The 19420-nt window shown below is 38.7% G+C and overlaps 1 protein-coding gene across 3 annotated transcripts in view; it reads right to left on the bottom strand.

The window, feature by feature from the left end:
- The window catches only part of TTC28 (tetratricopeptide repeat domain 28), a gene marked incomplete at its 3' end in the record, with an annotated part of 577903 nt that overhangs the window by 61172 nt on the left and 497311 nt on the right, over nucleotides 1-19420 (bottom strand). The window lies entirely within an intron of this gene.

Raw genomic sequence — 19420 nt, 5'->3', positions numbered from 1 at the left:
TTTAAGTTGTTTGTAATTTCCCTTAAAATTGAATGACATTTTCTGTTTTCTTTTTGTATGTCAAATAATTTTTCAGTGTACCTAGAACATTATGGAGGTTATGATGTGAATTCTGTTAAATTCAACTAAAGAGTATTGATTTTTATTTTTAAAAGCAGGCAATTCATTTGATTGGATTCAAATGGAAAACTGTCTCTTGAGAGGCATTCAAATCTCAGCTTAGTTCTTGTATTATTAACTAGAATATCTGTCCCATGCATTTGTGGTTCAGGGTTCACCAGAGATTTGGGCAGAGTTTTTACACAAAATTTGGGTACTGTGTTTTTTGGGTATTTCCATCTGTCATGTACATGTCCCTCTCACTTTATTTTTTTCTTAAATATTTATTTATTTATGCATGCAAGCAGGCCAGAGGTGAGGGGAGGTGAAAGGATTCACCAGACAGAGTGGGGAGCAGAATAGGCAGACTGACTGAAATACACTGCTGAGGGGAGCAGCGGGTGAGACAGTAGAGATCTGCTGCACCATGTGGGTCGGCTCCCTGGCTGGGAATGATAGCTTCATGGTGCTGAGACTTAAACACTTGCACCACCAAGGAGGCCCCCCTATCACTTTCTAACCCAGACCACTATCATCTGGTTCTTCAGGTTAAAAAAAAGCTATAGTTTTCTACTGGAGTGTTCTGGTTTTTTTTTTTAAAGATTTATTTATTTATACAAGAACTTGGGTACAGGCCATACGCATGGGAGGGCGAGAAAATTTACCAGAGACAGAGCAGGGAGCAGAACAGGCAGACGACTGAAAACACTGCTGAGGGGAGAAGCAGGCAAGACAGGAGAGGTCTGCTGTGCCCTGTGAGTTGCTCCCTGGCTGCCCGGGGATTGAACTCGTGCTGCAGAGGCTGCGGATTGCTTCATAGTGAAGTGCTTAACCCCTTGAGCCACCAGGGAGGCCCATCTATTGGAGTTTTAAATATTAAATTGTTTGATTGTTCTTTTTTTTTTTAAGATTTATTTATTTATACAAGCACTGGGCACAGTCAGAAGTGCAGGAGGGTGAGAGGATTCACCAGAGCCAGAGGGGGGAGCAGAGCAGGCAGAAGGACCAAAGTACACTGCTGAGGGGAGCAGCGGGCGGCAGGAGAGGTCGGTGCGCCATGTGGGACCCTCCTCCGGTGACCGGGGAGCAGCTGGGAATCGAACCGGCGCTGCAGAGGCTGCGGGCAGCTTCACAACCCAGCGTTCTACCGCTGCGCCACGGGGGAGACCCTGCTGATTGTTCTTTGATCTTAGGCTACCAGTACAGCTTTGGGGAGGCAGAGTAAGAGTTAAGTAGGAACCTCTGAAATGAGTTTCTGCAGCCCTCACCATGGGAGTGGCAAGAGAGCTGTGGTTTCGGGAGCTCTAGGGCCTGCTGAGTGTTTGTTGTCCTAGACTGCACAAAGACTGGGATCCAGGAATCTGACATTGTGTCCCTTTTTTTTAAGCCCAGATTTGACAGTGTAAGAATTAGGGGAAGCATGGCCAGCAGGGTTGGGGATAGATGTGAAAAAACTCACATGAGCTTATTACATTTTCTGTGGATGACAGAAAGTACAGTATTGACAGTCACTTTGATTTACTTCGTAAGGTTGTTTCTCAGGACACTGGAGATTGAAGGAGTGGAAGGAATGTACTAGAACTTCACGTCTGTGGGTTTGGAGTCTTGGGAGGCCGGTGGTATCACTGACACACAAATCAGAGGGAAAAGGATGACTTCAGGCTTGGATAGAGCCTCTAAATAACCTCGCAGGCCTCTCTAACTTTAAACTCCCTGATTCTATATTTCTGAGTGTGGTTTTGTGATCGTGTTATGTTCTCATGATGATTTGTGTTACTTCTATGCTTTCAATTTGATGGTAACATCCTGAAAGCCGAAAGCAAACTTTTACTTCTTTAACATTCTACAGTATTCTTAACAGAATCTGGCACTAGAAACTGACACTTTATAATCTTTTAATAATTGCTAATGTTCAAGACCCATATGTATTTGCTAGTCTTTAAGTAAATAAAATACCTGTTCTAGGAAGGTAATCATTTTTGCTCTGGTCTCTTTATTTGGGAAGGCAGTACTGCTCAGCAGAAATAGGCATAATCTGGATCTACATTCCATTTCTACCACTTTCAAATTGTACAGCCACTGGCAATTTATTCACCTCTTCATGTCTTACTTTCCTCAACTGTAAAATGGATTAATGCCACTCTCATCATAGAGTTATTATAGCATTAAGTGACATCCAAAGTTATTTAACACAAGGTCTGGCACAGAGGAGGGCTAGAGATCTGTAATAATGCAGTATTTTCTCAGAATAGTACTTCAACAACCCTTTCAAGTATTGCTTCTTGCAATACTTCCAAATGAAGGTGAGAGCTAAAAATATTTCTAAAATCAGAACAGATTCCATTTATAACTCAAAACAAACAGTAATAAAGAATCCCCCTAAAAATCAAGTTTGTAACTCTGGACATACATCTGAACACAAGGGAAATCAGAACATCTCTAGTCTAATTCTGCCACAGATCAACTGTAAAACACAATGAAAGACATTTACTTTCTCTTCACCTCAGTTTATGAATTATAAAATGGGCATAATAATATATGTTTTATCTGTTTTCTAGGTTGTGAAATAAGACATGTAGTAAAAGTATTTTGTACTATAAAATATTTAAAATTAATATTTTATTGTCACATAGGACTATTTACATCCCCTCCTCAAATAACTTCACACTTTCAACATCAATTCTCTGTTTGAACCAAGGTTGCAAAGTAGTTTTATCATACCTACTGTCAACAACTATCACTGCCCTCTAGAAGCAAGGAGACAGACATCAAGAGCAAATGAATGAAATTGCTTCTGGACAGGTATCCAGAAAATTGTAACATTAGCACCTCCAAGGAGGATAATTAGGTACTAAGAAACAAGAGAAGGGAGGGAGACCATTTTCCATCTCCTCTTTTGAACCAATCTGAATTTTGTACAGGTACGACTTATTAGTCTAATAGGAGATAAACAAAACAAAGACACTCAATTCATACCCCGCCATTTAGTATCTGCAGGACCTAACACCGTTTTATATATATTATTATAAACTAAACTAAAAATATAAATAGAGACAGTAGGAGACTCATATAAGAAAGCTATCAATGCATCATTTTGATACATTATACTTAGGAATGTGTGGCTTTCACTGTCGTATCCAAACACCAACAAGGCTTCTGGTATTCCAGCCAGGCCACCCCTGCTCGCACAATGTCTTGGAAGCAGCTGCTAAACCTTGTCAAGCCAGCCAAGACGGACTCTTACCACGCTAGGGTATTTCCTTTCAGTGATTATGGACACACGTTCTCTTCCCAGAGTGGCATATGCAAGGATAATTATACTTCCCACCAAGATGAGATTCTCCCTAAGAAGGAAGTGAAAACCAATGGATGCTGAAAAAAGTACTGGTTACTCTGCCACAGTTAACAAACTACATACTTAGCCCTCAATTGTTCTTCCTCCACTGACTTAGCATATGCGCTGAGGTCACTAAGAATCTTTAACCTAAGAGAGCTGACATTCTTTCCAGCCTGCTCTGCCATGACATTATTATTCTTCATAAGATGATCGGGCCAACAAAGGTCAGGCATGCTAACTGTGGTCATTTTTCATTTAAGAAAATACCCTACAAGGCCAAAATAAGAAAATTTAAGAAAACATGTTTTCTATGGTTAGACTGAGGGCCAAGCAAGCTCCTTGGACAGTTCTTCTGCTGCAGTATTTAAAGACAGCTAATGTATCATAGCTTCACCTGCCCTTCAGAAAAAGGAGACTACTGCATTTTACATTTTTTTTATTTTTACTGATGCCACAAAAAGCTATTCAATCTTAATTCTAAAAGAAAATGGAATAAAAAGAGAGCTTTACACAATTCCAGATCGTAGGCTTTCACTGAGTAAGACCCTGGCCCTATCGGGTGGGTTTAAAGAAATGGGATTTCAGTTTAGACAGTGCACAGCTAAAATCTTGCCTATCCCCTGAACATTTATCCCAGACAGGTTAGTTTCTCTTAAAATAATCAAAGCATTATTAAGGATGTACATATTTTATAGTTGACTTATTCTTACTGTATTTTCCGGACGAAAGCAGAATATTAATTTTCTAGTTTTCTCTAGATCAAGAATGTGAACCTTCCCCTTGTGTGCATAACATTTCATGCTGGAGGCAGATGCTCCACATGACTTTTAACTGTCTTGCAGGTTTTTAAAGTGGTTCTTATTTTCCTTAAAGTAAAAGATTGTGTAAAATATTTAATCCAAGAACCTCAGAGAGAACAGTGAAAAATGAACTTGAGTTCTCACTGGACTACCTGGGGCCATGCACCTTTCTCAAATACAAACCTTCTGCTCCTGGCTGCAGGTGACAGCCCCTCTGCAGCTACTTAGCAACTCATCCTTTCACACTTTTCCAGCCTGTTTCAGGGATATTCAGCTGTAAGTTCTCCCTATTTTATGTTCCAAATTGATATGCTACCCTCCCTATATCTCAAGTGTGGCTGTCCATTTCCATTCCATGCCTCATTTTTTGGCTACACCTTCTGCCTGGGATTTACACTGTCTTGATGTCATGGCCCCTCCCCCAGGTAGCCTGTCCTGACTCAGCCCTCCCTGAGGCAAAGTGGCCCCTCTGACTTCCATGTGCTCCTCCCACTACTCTCATAATAGCTGACAGCGGCAACACCATGAAGGCTTCTTATATATCCAGCTCTATCCTACTGCTTTTCAGGCTTTATCGTGTTATTATTATAAAAATTCTGTGAGATTAAATTGCTTGCCAAAGGTCACTCAGCTACTAAGTGGCAGGGTATGGATTGGGTGTATTTTTTTTTTAATCTCCTATTAGAATGAGAATTCCTTAAGGCAAGAAATCTACTGGTTTCATCTCTGTAACTCCAATTTGCAGTAGAGACATAGTATGCATTTGACAAATGCTTGCTAAGTGACCGTCTCAATAACTAGGTTTCTCACAAATTAGACTGTAGTATCTCTTGAAATAGGAAATACTGAAAATTTTAACTGTAAGGAAATAAAAGATTTAAATATTTTGGAGGCTGATAAACTTGGTGTCTATCATGAAATGAATGTTAGACCTTTGTGATGCTTACACCCGGTTTCTGAGTGTCTCTATTTATGACACGCATAAACCCATCAGTCTGTGAGCATCTCAGGGCTATGCCTTTTCTTTGATTCTTTGGGGTCTAACACAGTGATTGCCATTAAAGGAATATTCTGCATATAGTTACTGAATGAATAAATGAACAAAAGAATGAATAATTAAAGATTTCAAACTATTTTGACAAAAAGTTAACTTGGAAAGGTGCTTCTAAATTTGTCTACAATATATTCATTCCAAACACTTCATGGCTGTTCTTCTAACCACAATTTCATCACATTAAGTGGCATCTCGTTTATTTTTTTGCTACCTCTTATACCATTTTTATTTAAGTAGCTTCTGATTTATCACAGGCCCAAGCTAGGTATACACTAAGTAGACCAGTTTATTCATATACTATTGACTCATACACATTTAACTCAGCTGAAAGCTCAGTGTTGTATATGAAAGAATTCAGAATGTCATTGTTACAGCTCATACTCTACTTCTAGGAATACTGTTGCAAATCCCAGGAAACATCCATGTCTTAAACATAGGAAAACACTGTTAAAATCAAAGACTTTGCATAAGCCTTGGCAAATATTTCTAACAAGAGCTTATCCACAGTAAACACTTGCCTCTTAAGAGACACAAATGACTTGAAAGCTTGTGTTCCTTAGCTGACATTAATCTTTAGCTGTGTAACCTTGGATAGGTCTTGGAGGCTCAATTTCATTGACTCAAAAATAAAAAATCCAAATAGTTAGCTTCCCTTCATAGTCTACTATGAAGATTAATTGAGGCACTTACATATGAAGTTGCCTGGTGTCCTTATTTTAGGTAGCACATATGTAACAGGTGCTATTATCATGGTTAGATCTGATCCCTAGTTCTATTTTGGGTACTCTTCTAGTCCCTAAGGGCCAAGGCCTCAAACGACTGAAGTCTCTAGTTCTTTAAAACTGTTTTTCTCTTTTAAATGAAGTCAAATATACAACAGATCCAAGTCAATTTCAAGGTTAAGCTAAAATCACCAAAGCAATTATTTAGGGAGAGTTCAGGGAATTGTGAATAAGATTAAATGATCACTTTACTGTTTGAACAGAAAATAGGTAAATTTTCAAGGACTGCTGAAATACTTCTTTCATGACATGACTTGATGTGAATTATTTTCATTTCAAGAAATATCTAGGGTAATGAAGGTTTTTTCAATATTCTACAAGAAAAATGACTTTTATTTTTCAATGAGAAACCATTCTCCTTACTCTCAGATTCATCATAGTTAAGATTGTTTCAATGATATGTGAGATTGCACTGTGACAGAATGTTTCTCTACTTTTTCATCTTGCATATTTTTCTACATTTTTATTTCTTCCACTTTATTGCTGAGGTCAGTGACACTGGACAACACTCAGCACTTGCAAACCCAACAAAAGTTTCCAGAAGGGGAGGAGAAAAATCAATCAAAATCTATCAAGGAACAGCAAAAATCTGCATAGGCAGTGAATGAGTAATACTGTGTTGGTCTTTTTTTTTTTTACTCTTAACTAAAATCATAAGAAAACATAATTCTAGAGCCCAGAGGGCAGGTTGGCACTCATTATTTTAGTGAAACTCCTTATGAAGCCCACATTTGAATTCTAGTATTGCCATTTATCTAGCTGTGAACCTTGACAATTCATTGAATGGCTCCAAGTTTCATCTTCCTGCTATGTAAAATGGGGACACAATCACTACCTCAGAGAACACTGCAAACATCTATTGACTTTGTATACCTTTGTCCAGTCTTTTCTCTCTGTCCAAAAGGAAGCAAACTGAGAGGTTATACTAGGGAGTTAGAACTAAAACACTAGCCTTAACTTGGCATAAAATAGCACCCGGTAAGGAATCTTAGACATCTGGTTCATTGGTATTACTTAGTAGTATAATGTGAAATCAAGGTTCTATGTACCTACTGAGAAATCCTTCTGCAATGGGAAATGAAATAACTAGTATTCTATAGAATCTGGATTCTCTTGCCTGTATGATTCATTTTCAAAGATAAATCAGACATATAGCTTTTCTTCCTCCTTTGCAACTTTCTCCCAGCTATAATTCTCTATCTCTTTTAAACTTACCCACTTCTAACATTCAAAATAACCATAATCCGACATTCTTACTCTCTATAAACTATTTTGAGTTGTTATCTGTAAGCTTAAAACTCAACATTGAACCAAAGTAGAAAGAAACAGACAAGAAGAGAAATACAGAAAAGCATTAGCCTATGTCTGATTGAAGGTTCGTACACATGTATATCCATTATTGTTTTTCATTTCATTCTGATATTCTGATATCTATTGCTCATTCTGCGTTTTTCTTTGGAAAATAACCTTTTCTCATACACAGCCAGAACAACTCTAGCATTAATTAGAAATTTCCTAGTTTCAGTTTTAATATAATTATGGTAGACAGTGTTTATGTAGAGGGTCGGGGGTAAAGATGGTCCCATTTAATTTAGTCATTCAATAACTATTCTCTGACAGCCAACCACATCCCGGGTATACTGCACTGATAGTAAATTGGGCAGGTCCAATCTCCACCCTCAATGTATTCCTAGCCCAGTGAGAGGTAGACATTACAAAACCAACCCCATACTACAATTAATACTTTGATTAAGGACTGCTAAGGCAGACACATACAAGGTGCTGAGACAGGAGAAAAGAGGAAAAACCCGCAAGAGCAAAACTACCTGTACCCAACAAATAGCTCTTCTGTGACAACCCCAAAAAGATTTCTTAAGCTCTCTATAGGAATGTGGCACCCAAAACATCATTGAGAAACAAATCCAAAAGAAAGACATGGTTTGCACTGGAGAGGTAAAGGAAAGGAAGTCATTGTTGCTTATCACTGTCTTTCCATTTAATCTTCACAAGAAAGGCCGTTCCCAATCTTAAGGTGGTGGTCAATACATGAAGCATATAGTTTCAGCCTCATCAGTGTAAGTTAACAAAGGTATGTATCAGCTTAGAGTGCAATCTGAAAGTTACCAGGCTCCATCCTTTTGTGGAAAGTACATGTGAGTTCAACTTCTAATTATACATGTTGCTTGATCCACATTGAGACTGGAGGTGAGAATCTGGATCCTTCTTGCCTTTGGAGTTCAGTTTGCAGTAAACAAACTGAAGCCTGTATCAGCAGCACCCTGCGGCAGGGGAGGGAACACGGGCAGGACAGCCAATTCTGGAGAGAAGAATGTACTCAATCCTCCCAAAAACCAGGAAGCTTTTATTAGGGCTGCCAGAAAATAAAGTGTTATTTCCTGATGTCTCCAATTAGCAGGAGATGAGCAGCATACACAGGAATAAAGAAAAAGACAAGTTTATAATGATAACTTTGTCTTTCTTAAACAGTATGTTTTTGGAAGTGACAGACAACTTAAATCAATTGTGCTTCTCCCTGCTTATTAGCAGTGACTCCTCACTGCATTAGCATAAGTCTATCAAAAGACAGGAAAGAACATCTCAGTACTTTTGAAGTCTTAATGAGCCTAATGTGTTACTGGGAATCAAAAGAGTTTCATGTGCTGGCCTAGCGGTCAAGTTTTATAATGTGGATGTTAGTGCAAGGTTTGCATTAACTACCTGGTCTAGGATAAGTCTATCTCTGAGCATCCAGAATAATATTATGCTTTCATGATACTTCACAGGAGTAGAATTGGGAAGAAAAAAGCTAGAGCAGTAAGTATGAAACATGCATTATCACTTGTGTCATCCTTTGCGACACTGATGACTGCTGACTGTGCATTAATTATGCCACATTGACTGTGTGCTCAGGAGATGCTGTCTCCCAGCCCCCTGAAGTTTATTCGCTCACTCCTTCATGCATCTGCTCAGCCCATGAACATTCACTGAGGGCCTGTAGGTTCTAGATATGGCTCAGAGCTGGTAATGTAGAGATAGACATACTCACTTCCAAGTCCTCAACTTGGCATTCAAGGACCTCCTTGCAGCTTTGTTCAAATCATAAAAGTAGCAAGGGGATGAAAAACAATGCTTATTTTAGTCAGTTCAAAGAGGAACTTTGTGGCTATACTGGGGTAATTTTCCCCAAGTCAAGAGTTATATATTAAATGTCTTAAATATTGATTGTCAGATAAAGCGGCACAGAATCAATCAGAAAAAAAGGGCTGGAGAATTTCACTGGAGCAAAGGGCACAGTATACAAAGTCAAGGATATTGAGATTTGATTTGATCAAAGAATTTTTACAAAACTGGTTATTGCAACAGCCAGTAAACAACCTGTGTGGAACCCAGAGAGAAGCACTGAATGTCTAGACTGGTTGGCAGTTTCACCCTGCCCCTCCTTCCTCTGGCCCTTGTTCTAGCATAAATCCATTTCCAGATTTTGGGATCATAAACAGAGGACATGGAATAAGAGATAAAAGAAGACTGTCTGGTGCCCAAACATGCCCCTGCCAGTTCTACATGGCATCCACTAAAGTGGCCACTGGCTGATGTCCCAGGTGTAAGCATGTCAGTCCCTAGATCAGTGAAACCCGGCCACTCAAATTTCGGGCCTCTGTGCTTGTGAAAGACAAGAACATAACAGTGTTCCCTGCATCACTGCTGTCTGCTTCTTAAAGTCTATTCTATCATTCACCTGATTACCCCTCCCACATATTATGGGAAAAGTCCTATCTGGCAATTTCAAGAATTCTGCCTTTAAAAAAGTTCAAGAGAAATATAAAAGGGGATTCAATGTAGGCTATTTCAGAGGTCATACAAGAAGACCAACTACATTTATCCATCTTGCTAAGCTGCTGACTTATACTAAGAAGCTTACTGAAGCTTTCTGAACTTGTTTTGTGCACAGTCTTTTAGAAGGAATCCAAATTCAGTAATCAGAGCACAAGACCAGATTCTAGAGAATGTTTCACTGACATCTGCAACTGTGTCTCCTCAGTGCCCAATCGCTAACCTGGCAATTTTTTTTTTTTCTCTCAGTGGTTATTTCATAGATGAGGCCTGCCTTTTGGACCCTAAGCATGTTACAAGAAGATGGCACATTAGAGACTCAGCTGGACAAAACCACCTCAACAGAAAGGGAGCCCATCTTTGGATCTTGTGATAAAGAGGTGAGCCTCCCTTCAGGGGAAGCAGCTGAGGGACAATGATGCAGGTCCTTCTCTGCCTAGAATGACTTTTCTCCCTTCACCCTTCAGAGTCCAACACAAAAGTCACCTCCTAGAAGCCTCCTGATCGACTATCTTGCCTCTACATAGGCAGAGTAAGTTTTTAACACTTTTCATGTAGTAGATTAATAATTTACACATTTGCTACATGTTCCACACTGTGAACCACTATAAGGTCAAAAATTCCAGTTGTTATTCATGCACATGTCTCTAGGCTCAGTACCACCTCTGGCACAGTCTACACACTCATAAAATATTTTCAAAATGGTACCACCCTAATTTGGAATGAAATTAGAAACTCTTTCTTTTAAGCGACAAAATAAACATCCAAAGTATAAAATCTACTTTTACTGCACAAGGTTCTAGAGGATTTGGGTTAAGAAAAAATATTTCATTTCTAAAATAAAACCTTACCGGCTTGGATTAATTAGGACGTCAGCCTTGATCAGCAATTAGAAAATATTATAAAGATAGCTTTAAACTTTGAAAGATCCACTAGAACCAAAGATAAACTAACAATGACCAGTGCTTGGGTAATTGCTTAAAAGAACACATAAAGATAAATCAGTCTATGGACTGCCCATTTACATCAATTAAGTAAGTCTTAGTTATAATCTTACTTCTGGATTCATTTGCTTAAAAAAAAAACAAACAGTAAAACTGGCTTCCCCTCACCTTGCTTTTTTTTTGCAGGGGGTAAGGAATTTCTTTGGGGTTGGATAAATCATAATCTTTGGTTCATGATACCCTTTCATCTTGACTCACGCATGGGCTGCTTTCATTTATTTATTTAATAATTTCTAATAATGTAATAAATGCTCAAAAAGCACTACCTAATGTCTAATTATGTGTTACTCTCCATGGAGCCCATCCACTGTCTGCCTAGCCCAAGGCAAGTCCCATCCTGAAACTCATGGCTATCACTCCTTGCCTGTCTTTTCTATACAAATTTTATTGGATCTAGCTATATTCTAAAAGTATATTTTTATACTGGTTGTTTTAAACTCTATTAAAAGTATATTATGCTGGGGACCTACTTTTTTCACTTAATATTTTATTTAGCCACATCTTTGTGTTGATTATGGCTCAATTCTTTTTTAACTGCTGCCTAACATTCCACTTGGGGACTGTACCACTATTTATTCATCCACCCTCTCTCTGATGGTATGTGGGTATTTCCAGGATTTTGCTATTGCTTACATCATAGCTCTGAACATTCTTGCTCATCGCTGAGAGCCTCTCTTGGATATTAAACCTAAGGTGTATATGTGGGTCAAGTAGCATGCAGAGATTCACCCTTAGAAAGTAATATCAAATTGTCTTCTAATGTCAAATTGTCTTCTAATGTTTACTCTTACCAGCCACATATAGCTTTTGGTCCCACCATTTGGCATTGTCAGATTTATTAACATTTGCCATTGTTAACAGTCTGGAAACAAATGTTACCTTAGCATTTATGAATCGGTACAATGTAATCAGTGTTTTGAAATTAAAAAAAATGTATTTGATTATAGAAATAACTTACACTGCAGAAAATTTAGAAATATAGAAAAGCATAAAAAGGATAAAAACAGTTTGTCAAGTATCAATATTCATTTATAATGAAGGAATTATTATAAGAGCAGTCTATAATCACTCTTTAAAACCACTTCCACACATGACCTACTATTGAACACAGCCCTGCCAGTGTTCTAACCAGTTAGCTTAATCCCCAAAGAGCCAGTGCACTGTCTCAGGTGCCCAAGAAGCAGCAAAACTCTATCTAAACATCAGAATTAAAAACTGAAGATGTGTTTTGAAATTCATAACATCTCCCTTATGGGAGGTTCATGTTCTATACAGTGGTTTCAATCAATGCCGCTTTTGATCTGGGAGGAAGGGACTGGAAGTTCTTATTAAACACGTAATAAAAACAGTTCTTTTCTTTTAAGCCCATTTTCAGAAAGTCCTTTGTAGCATTGTACTTCCTTTTAGCAGCACGACACCATTAAGGAGAGCGAAAACGGTCTGCAGAATAACAAGGACACCGTGGTCAGGATGTGGATAATTGAATGAAGGTGTTCCCCAAGGCACAGAAACTCAATTTCCAGGGGTACAGTGTATTTCACATCTACTAGAGAAAGACTGTCAGTATACTGGCCCTGCATGAACAGAGAGTCTGCCCACAGCTTATCTTCCAGGGACTAAATTACAAGTGCACACATCTCACAATGGGCACTATGTTAAACAGTGGGAATTCTCATAGAGGGACACAGCACGGGCTTCCTATTGCATCACCATCTGCTTGGGAAGATACACAAACCAGGTAATTATGAGAAAAGAAAAAAAATGAAATAAGAGCTATGACTAGGTGCCACAGAGGGGAACAAAAAACCTGATTTGGACATACAGGGGCCTGGGTGATCCTGAAAGCAGTGTGAGATTCAAAAGGGCTATAAAGGGTAATGAGACAGGAAATGCAGGACAGCAGCCCATGCATCCAGAGAGTCAGTTAGTTTACTCAAGCATTTAGTAAGCACCCAGGTTATCTTCACTGATACTGAAGCTTCTGAAAGGCCGAGGAGAGGTACCATTTGGCAGGAATTTGAAGGTTGAGACAGACCATCTATACTAACAGTAGTGGACAGGACCTTGCAGTGAGAAGGAATGGCATATGCAGAACTTTAAGGTAGGAACATCCTTGGTCTATCCTAGGAGGTGAAAGGAGGCTGGAGTCCCCAGGGAAGATGCCAAAAAAAGACTGGAAGGACCACTAGAGGCAGAGAGACTGAATTACACAGGCTTAGAGCCCAGGATAAGGAATATGAGCTGGTCTGAAGACCACTGGCAACTCTGAAGGGATTAAAGTATGCTTGAAGGGCTTTGTGCTGGTGGGAAAGCAAGAAAACAGAGTCTAAATAAAATACATCTTTGGGATGTGGTATATATACACAGTGGAGTACTATTCTGCAATCAAAAAAGATAAACTCACGCCATTTGCGGCAATGTGGATGGAGCTAGATGGGATTATGTTCAGTGATATAAGTCAGAAGGCAGAAGAAAAATTGGATGGTTTCACTTATAGGAGGGAAATACGGAAAATGAACAAAGGGTCAAAAAAAAAAAAAAAGACAAAATGATAGATCTGTGGCATACAGCAGGGAGGGTAGAACACAAGGGACTATAGCAATGGCTCAAGGGTGATGTTTTTGTGGGAGATTTGTGGGAACTATACCTGATGGGAGAAATCAAATATTGTACAGAAATGAACAACAATGTAAGAAAATAGAGTTTAATCAATAAAAAGGAAATGAGTGCGAGGAGGAAAAAAAAATACACCTTTGGAAGAGGGTTCTGACTGCAGAGGACTGGCAGGCCATGTGAGGGAGAGGGAGCAGAGGGTTCGGGGAGGAGGCAGCAGCAGTGGTTTAAAACAGAGATGATGGGGATCCACTGTGCTTATGCTGCTGGAGACAGAAGTGAATAGATTCAAATGGTATTTTTAAATACTTTTTCTTTTAATGTGTTAAAAAAAAAACTCCAGGGCCTCCCCGGTGGCGCAGCAGTTGAGCGCTGGGTTGCGAAGCTGCCCTCAGCCTCTGCAGCGCTGGTTCGATCCCCGGCTGCTACCCGGCCACCGGAGGAGGGTCCCACATGGTGCGCAGACCTCTCCTGCCACCCGCTGCTCCCCTCAGCAGTGTGCTTCAGTCCTTCTGCCTGCTCTGCTCCCCGCTCTGGCTCTGGTGAATTCTCTCACCCTCCCGCGCTTCTGACTGTACCCAGTGCTTGTATAAATAAACAAACAAACAAACAAATAAATAAATAAAAACATGCCTCTATAAAAAAAAAGTGTTAAAAAAAAAAACTCCATGCTCTTTTCCACAGTGTGTAGTATTTTACATTTCTACCAACAGTTCAAATTTCAATAGTTCAAATTTCTTCACATCCTTAACACTTACAAGTTTTTGTTGTCTTTTTTTGTTGTTTAATAGTGGCCATCTTAACAGGCGTGAGGTGATATCTCACTGTGGTTTAACTGGCATTCTCCTAATGATTAATAATGATGAGCATCTTTTTATGTGTTCGTTGGTCATTTATGTATCCTCTTTGGAGAAAGGGCTATTCAAGCCCTTTATCCATTTTGAATTGGATTATTAGATGGTAGGGGTTCTTTATATATCCTAAATGCAACCCTTCATCAGGAATATGGCCTGAAGATACTCCTGTCCCATTCCATAGGTTGCCTTTTCACTGTTTTTGTTTCCTGCCATATGCAGAAGTCTTTAAATGTGGTGTAGTTCTACTTGCCTAATTTTGCCTTTGTTACCTGTGCTTCTGATATTATATCTAAGAAATCATTGCCAAATCCAACATCATGAAGCTTTTCCCCTATGTTTTCTCCTAAGAGTTTTAGATTCTTACATTTCAGACTCTCTGTTTAGTTCTTTAATTCACTTTAATGAGCAATTCCTTATGTGTCACTCAGTTTCATTTGTAACTCATTATGGGATAAGGCATGGGTGCAACACCTTTTGTTGAAGAGACTATCCTTTACCCGGTATGTATTCTGGGCACTATTGTTAAACATTATCTGACCATATATGAGGGTTTATTTCTAGGCTCTCTATTATACTCCATTAGTCCACATACCTGTTTTTATACAAGCACTTCACTGTCTTGATTACTGTGTAAGTTTTCTGGCTTTGTTTTTTTCATAAGATTGTTCTGACTATTCAGGGTTGCTTGAGATTCCATATGAACTATAGGATCTTTTTTTTTCTATTTTTTTTGCAAAAGTGCCTCTGGGATTTTGATAGGAATGGCACTGAGTCTATAGGCTGCTTTGTGTAATATGAATATTTGAACAATATTAGATACTTCAAACAAAGAAAATGGGCTGTCTTTCCATTTATCTATCTTCTTTAATTTCTTTCAGCTATGTTTTACAGTATGCAAGTCTTTTGCCTCCATAGTTAAATTTATTTCTAAGTACTTTATTCTTTTTGATACATTACAAATGGATTGTTTTCTTATTATTCCTCTTGGATTATTCACCTATAGTGTACAGAAATGCAACTGATTTTTGTGTGTTTATTTTGTACCCTGCAACTTTACTGAATTGGTTTATTAATTCTAACAGGCTCTTTTTATTGTTTGTGGTATGTGTGTATGTGTGTGTGGAGGGGAATAATTAGGGTTCGCTACATATAATATCATGTCACCTGTAAAGAGATATCATTTTACTTTGCACTTTGGATATGTTTGATTTCTTTTTTTTTTTTCCTTGCATAATTGCTCTAGCCAGATTTCCAGGATTATGTTGAATACAAGTGGCAGAAAGGGTATCTTGTCTTGTTCCTGCTATCAAAGGGAAATCTTTTAGTTTTTACCATTATGTATGATTTTAGCTGTAAGCTTTTCACATGTGACCTTTATTATGTTGAAGCAATTTCCTTCTTTTACTAGTGTGTTGAATATTTTTTATCATGAAAGGGTGTTAAATTTTGTGAACTTTTTCTGCATCAGATCAAATTGCTTTGGTCTTTCATTCTGTTAATGTTGGTGTATAACATTGACTGATTTGGAGGACAAATGAGGGAACTCTAGAGCTGGATTTAGATATTTTAGACTAGAGATGCCTAAAAGATATCTTGGCAGAGATGTTTAGTGGGCAGCTGCTCCTACAACCCAGAGCTTAGAGATGCCTGAGTTAGAGCAGAAGGAGAGAAACTACTGTGCACATTTGGAGAACAGAGAGGAGGGAATGGGGCTGGAACATGGTGCTCACCCAGAGACAAGAATGGAAGATAAACCCTGAATGTCTTTCTAGAGTGGGGTCAAGTTGCTAGGCACTCAAACTTGTATGTTATTCCCTATAAATGTAAATGTAAATTACAAATAGTTTTCTTTTTTTCCTTTTGAATGATAGAGTTGTTCATTCATGACTACTTATTTCTGATTTGCAAAGTAGTATCTGTCAAGAATAAAATACCAAGCAACTATAATTCCATCATGTTCCTATAGTTACCACTAACATTATGGCCTATTTCTTTCCAGGGAATTTTTTTCTTGCTTTTCATACAAATTTTTTTTTTTTTTACAAAATTTAACTTTCACTATATGTAACAATTCTATATCCCACTTTTTTCACTAGTATTTTCTCACAAATATTTAGCTGTGTGATTAAAGATTCTTTGTAAACAAAATTTAAGTTGCAACACAGTATTATATTGGATAGATATAAAATAACAATTATTATAGATATTTAGGTTGTTTTATACTTTTCCTATAATATATATACCCTATTATCAATATTCCTATGTGTGTATTTTTATTTCTACATTTCTACAATAAGAATTTTGGGTTAAATTTGGGTGAAAATGCAGGAACATTTTTTACGTTCTTTTTTATTTTATATATTTTTACATGATTTTTCATTTTTGTACAATGTATTCATTTTCATCTTGATTATAGTCCCCACACAATTCCCACCCCCCTTGTTTTGATCCTACTCCCTTCTCCCCCTTTCCCCACAGTGAGTCTCTGGTTTATAGTTGCTTGTTGATTTTGATTTTTACTTTATTATAATTAGTCTTTTTCCTAGTCCCTTTTTTAGGTTTTCTAAATTCCTACTATGAGTGAGACCATCGGTTTTTTTCTTTTTCTTTCTGGCTTATTTCACTGAGCATGATCCCTTGCAGCTCCATCCATCCATGTTGCTGCAAATTGCATGAGTTTATCTTTTTTTTTTTTAAAGATTTATTTATTTATTTATACAAGCACTGCTTACAGTCAGAAGTGCAGGAGGGTGAGAGAATTCACCAGAGCCAGAGCGGGGAGCAGAGCAGGCAGAAGGACCGAAGTACACTGCTGAGGGGAGCAGCAGGCAGCAGGAGAGGTCTGTGAGCCATGTGGGACCCTCCTCCAGTGGCTGGGGAGCAGCTGGGGAGCAAACCAGCGCTGCAGAGGCTGCAGGCAGCTTCACAACCCAGCGCTCAACCGCTGCGCCACCAGGGAGGCCCGAGTTTATCTTTCTTGATTGCTGAGTAATATTCCATTGTTCATATGTACCACATCTTCTTGATTAGTCATCTATTTTTGGGCATTTGGGTTGTTTCCACAGCTCACCTATTGTAAATAGTGCTGCTATAAACATAGGGGTGCAGGTGCCATTTTGAGTTAATGTTTCTGTGTTTTTTGGGTAAATTCCTAGGAGTGGAATTGCTGGATCATATGGAAGTTCCATCTTTAGCAGATTGAGGAATCTCCACACAGCTCTCCATAGTGGTTGGACCAGTTTAAAATGCAGGAACATTTTAAAGAATTTTTGATACTAACAGCAAATGATTTTTTAGAAAGGCTAACTCAATTTATATACCGAGGGTATGAGATTGCTTCTTAACTTCATCCTTACCATCATAGAGCATTATGACTTTGAAAACATTTACTAATTTTATAGATGAAAAATGTGTTCAATTTCAATATCATAATCAAGAACCTGAGTTTAAGCTCATAAAATATGAACAAGTTTCTAATACGACAAGTCCAAAGAATCTGAAAAGATGTATTTCTGGCAGTCCAAAGAGGGTCCTGAAACTACCAAGATGGCCCAACAGCAATGCTGAGCATCAGCCACCAACATTCTAGAAGTCCCTAAGGACTCATCCTAACTTGATACCTTCCTATGGAAGTGAGGGAGAAAATGATTAACCTGGAGAATCTAAGCAACTTATAGTCCTTTCTCCCTCTTAGCCATGAAAAGCCTTTTTTATTATTATTTAAAAGGTAACTAGAAGCAAAATTACTCAGCCTGCAATATTATATATAAAAGAACTGCTACTGCTCAGATGTTTGGAGTTAAATAAACCATAGTACCCAGTGAGAAGGAATGCTGGAAAGAGGCAAAAAGTTAAACCCTTTCCGTTATATGATAAATTTTAACCTAGATACATGAAAATTGGGACCTGTGTGTCTTTTCACACAGGTTGAGGCTTATCAGGGTGGTTTGCACTGAAATGACCTCAGTGTGTGGTCACCCCATCACTGAAAGGGAGCTGGCAATGAGCTTTCTGCAGGTGCAGTGGTCCCGAATGGCTGGTGTCACACACACAGATCCCTTTGTAATTTCATCTTAGTTCAAATTAAGGCAATTTCAATGAAAAGATTTTACATACACTGTAGCTCACTATCTTTCAGTTTCACGAGAGCAAGAGCTACGCCTTCCTTACTCACCACTCCATCTCCCAACCCTAGGGTAGAGAGTTTATGCATACTATGCACCCAAATACTCATGGAGGGGAGAGAAGGCAGGAAGGATGAAAGAGCACGATGACCACAGCAACAGCCTTCTAGTGGAACTCTGAGTACCTTAGTTAAGATTCTTTTGGTCTGCCCTTTTCTTGTTTCTACTGCTGGCTAACCATTCTCCTCTAACACTTGCTTTAGAAATGCAATACCATTGGTTAGGCTGCAATATAATTAGACTGGCCTAAGTGCCTTTCTGTCTGCTGAAGCAGCTTAGTATGCCCCTGACCTAACCTATTTATGGCCATTTATAATTTAATTCTCAAGAGAATAGTCTTACTTCCAAGTTCTTGGGGTTACCACACTTTCAAGTCCTTGTAATTGCCACATCACTGTCCAGGGTTAAGGACAGGGCGCTCCAGGACACACAGCTATCATGGGAAAAATAACAATATGTGCTTGTGGCTGAAGCTTGCTCATACTTCATACAAACAGAAGCTAGAGATGACATTCCTACATGCTTTGGCTATTTTCTCAAAACATGATATTAATTTTGATAATTAAAAACAGAACAAGCACTGGTCTGGGAATCTGGGTGAGATCTAGATTGTTTTACTCCTGACTCTGGCACTTACTTGGCTGTCAGCAAGTCCCATACAGTCCTGGCTTCTGTTAAACAAAGGATCTGGACAACATGTTCATGAAAGTCCCTTCCAGTCTTGACATTTTGTCATTCAATGATTAATTTTCATCTAAGAACTTGTCCCTGACTTCATAAGCACCCCAAATAGTAACCCACCTGCTGGCAATGACCACCACACACCTGGAGCCTGGGTTAATCTACAGAAATCACAGTG

The sequence above is a fragment of the Talpa europaea genome, assembly GCF_964194135.1.
Source record: "Talpa europaea genome assembly, chromosome: 14".
Lineage (NCBI taxonomy): Eukaryota > Metazoa > Chordata > Mammalia > Eulipotyphla > Talpidae > Talpa > Talpa europaea.
This window is presented reverse-complemented; position numbering and strand designations above follow the sequence as displayed.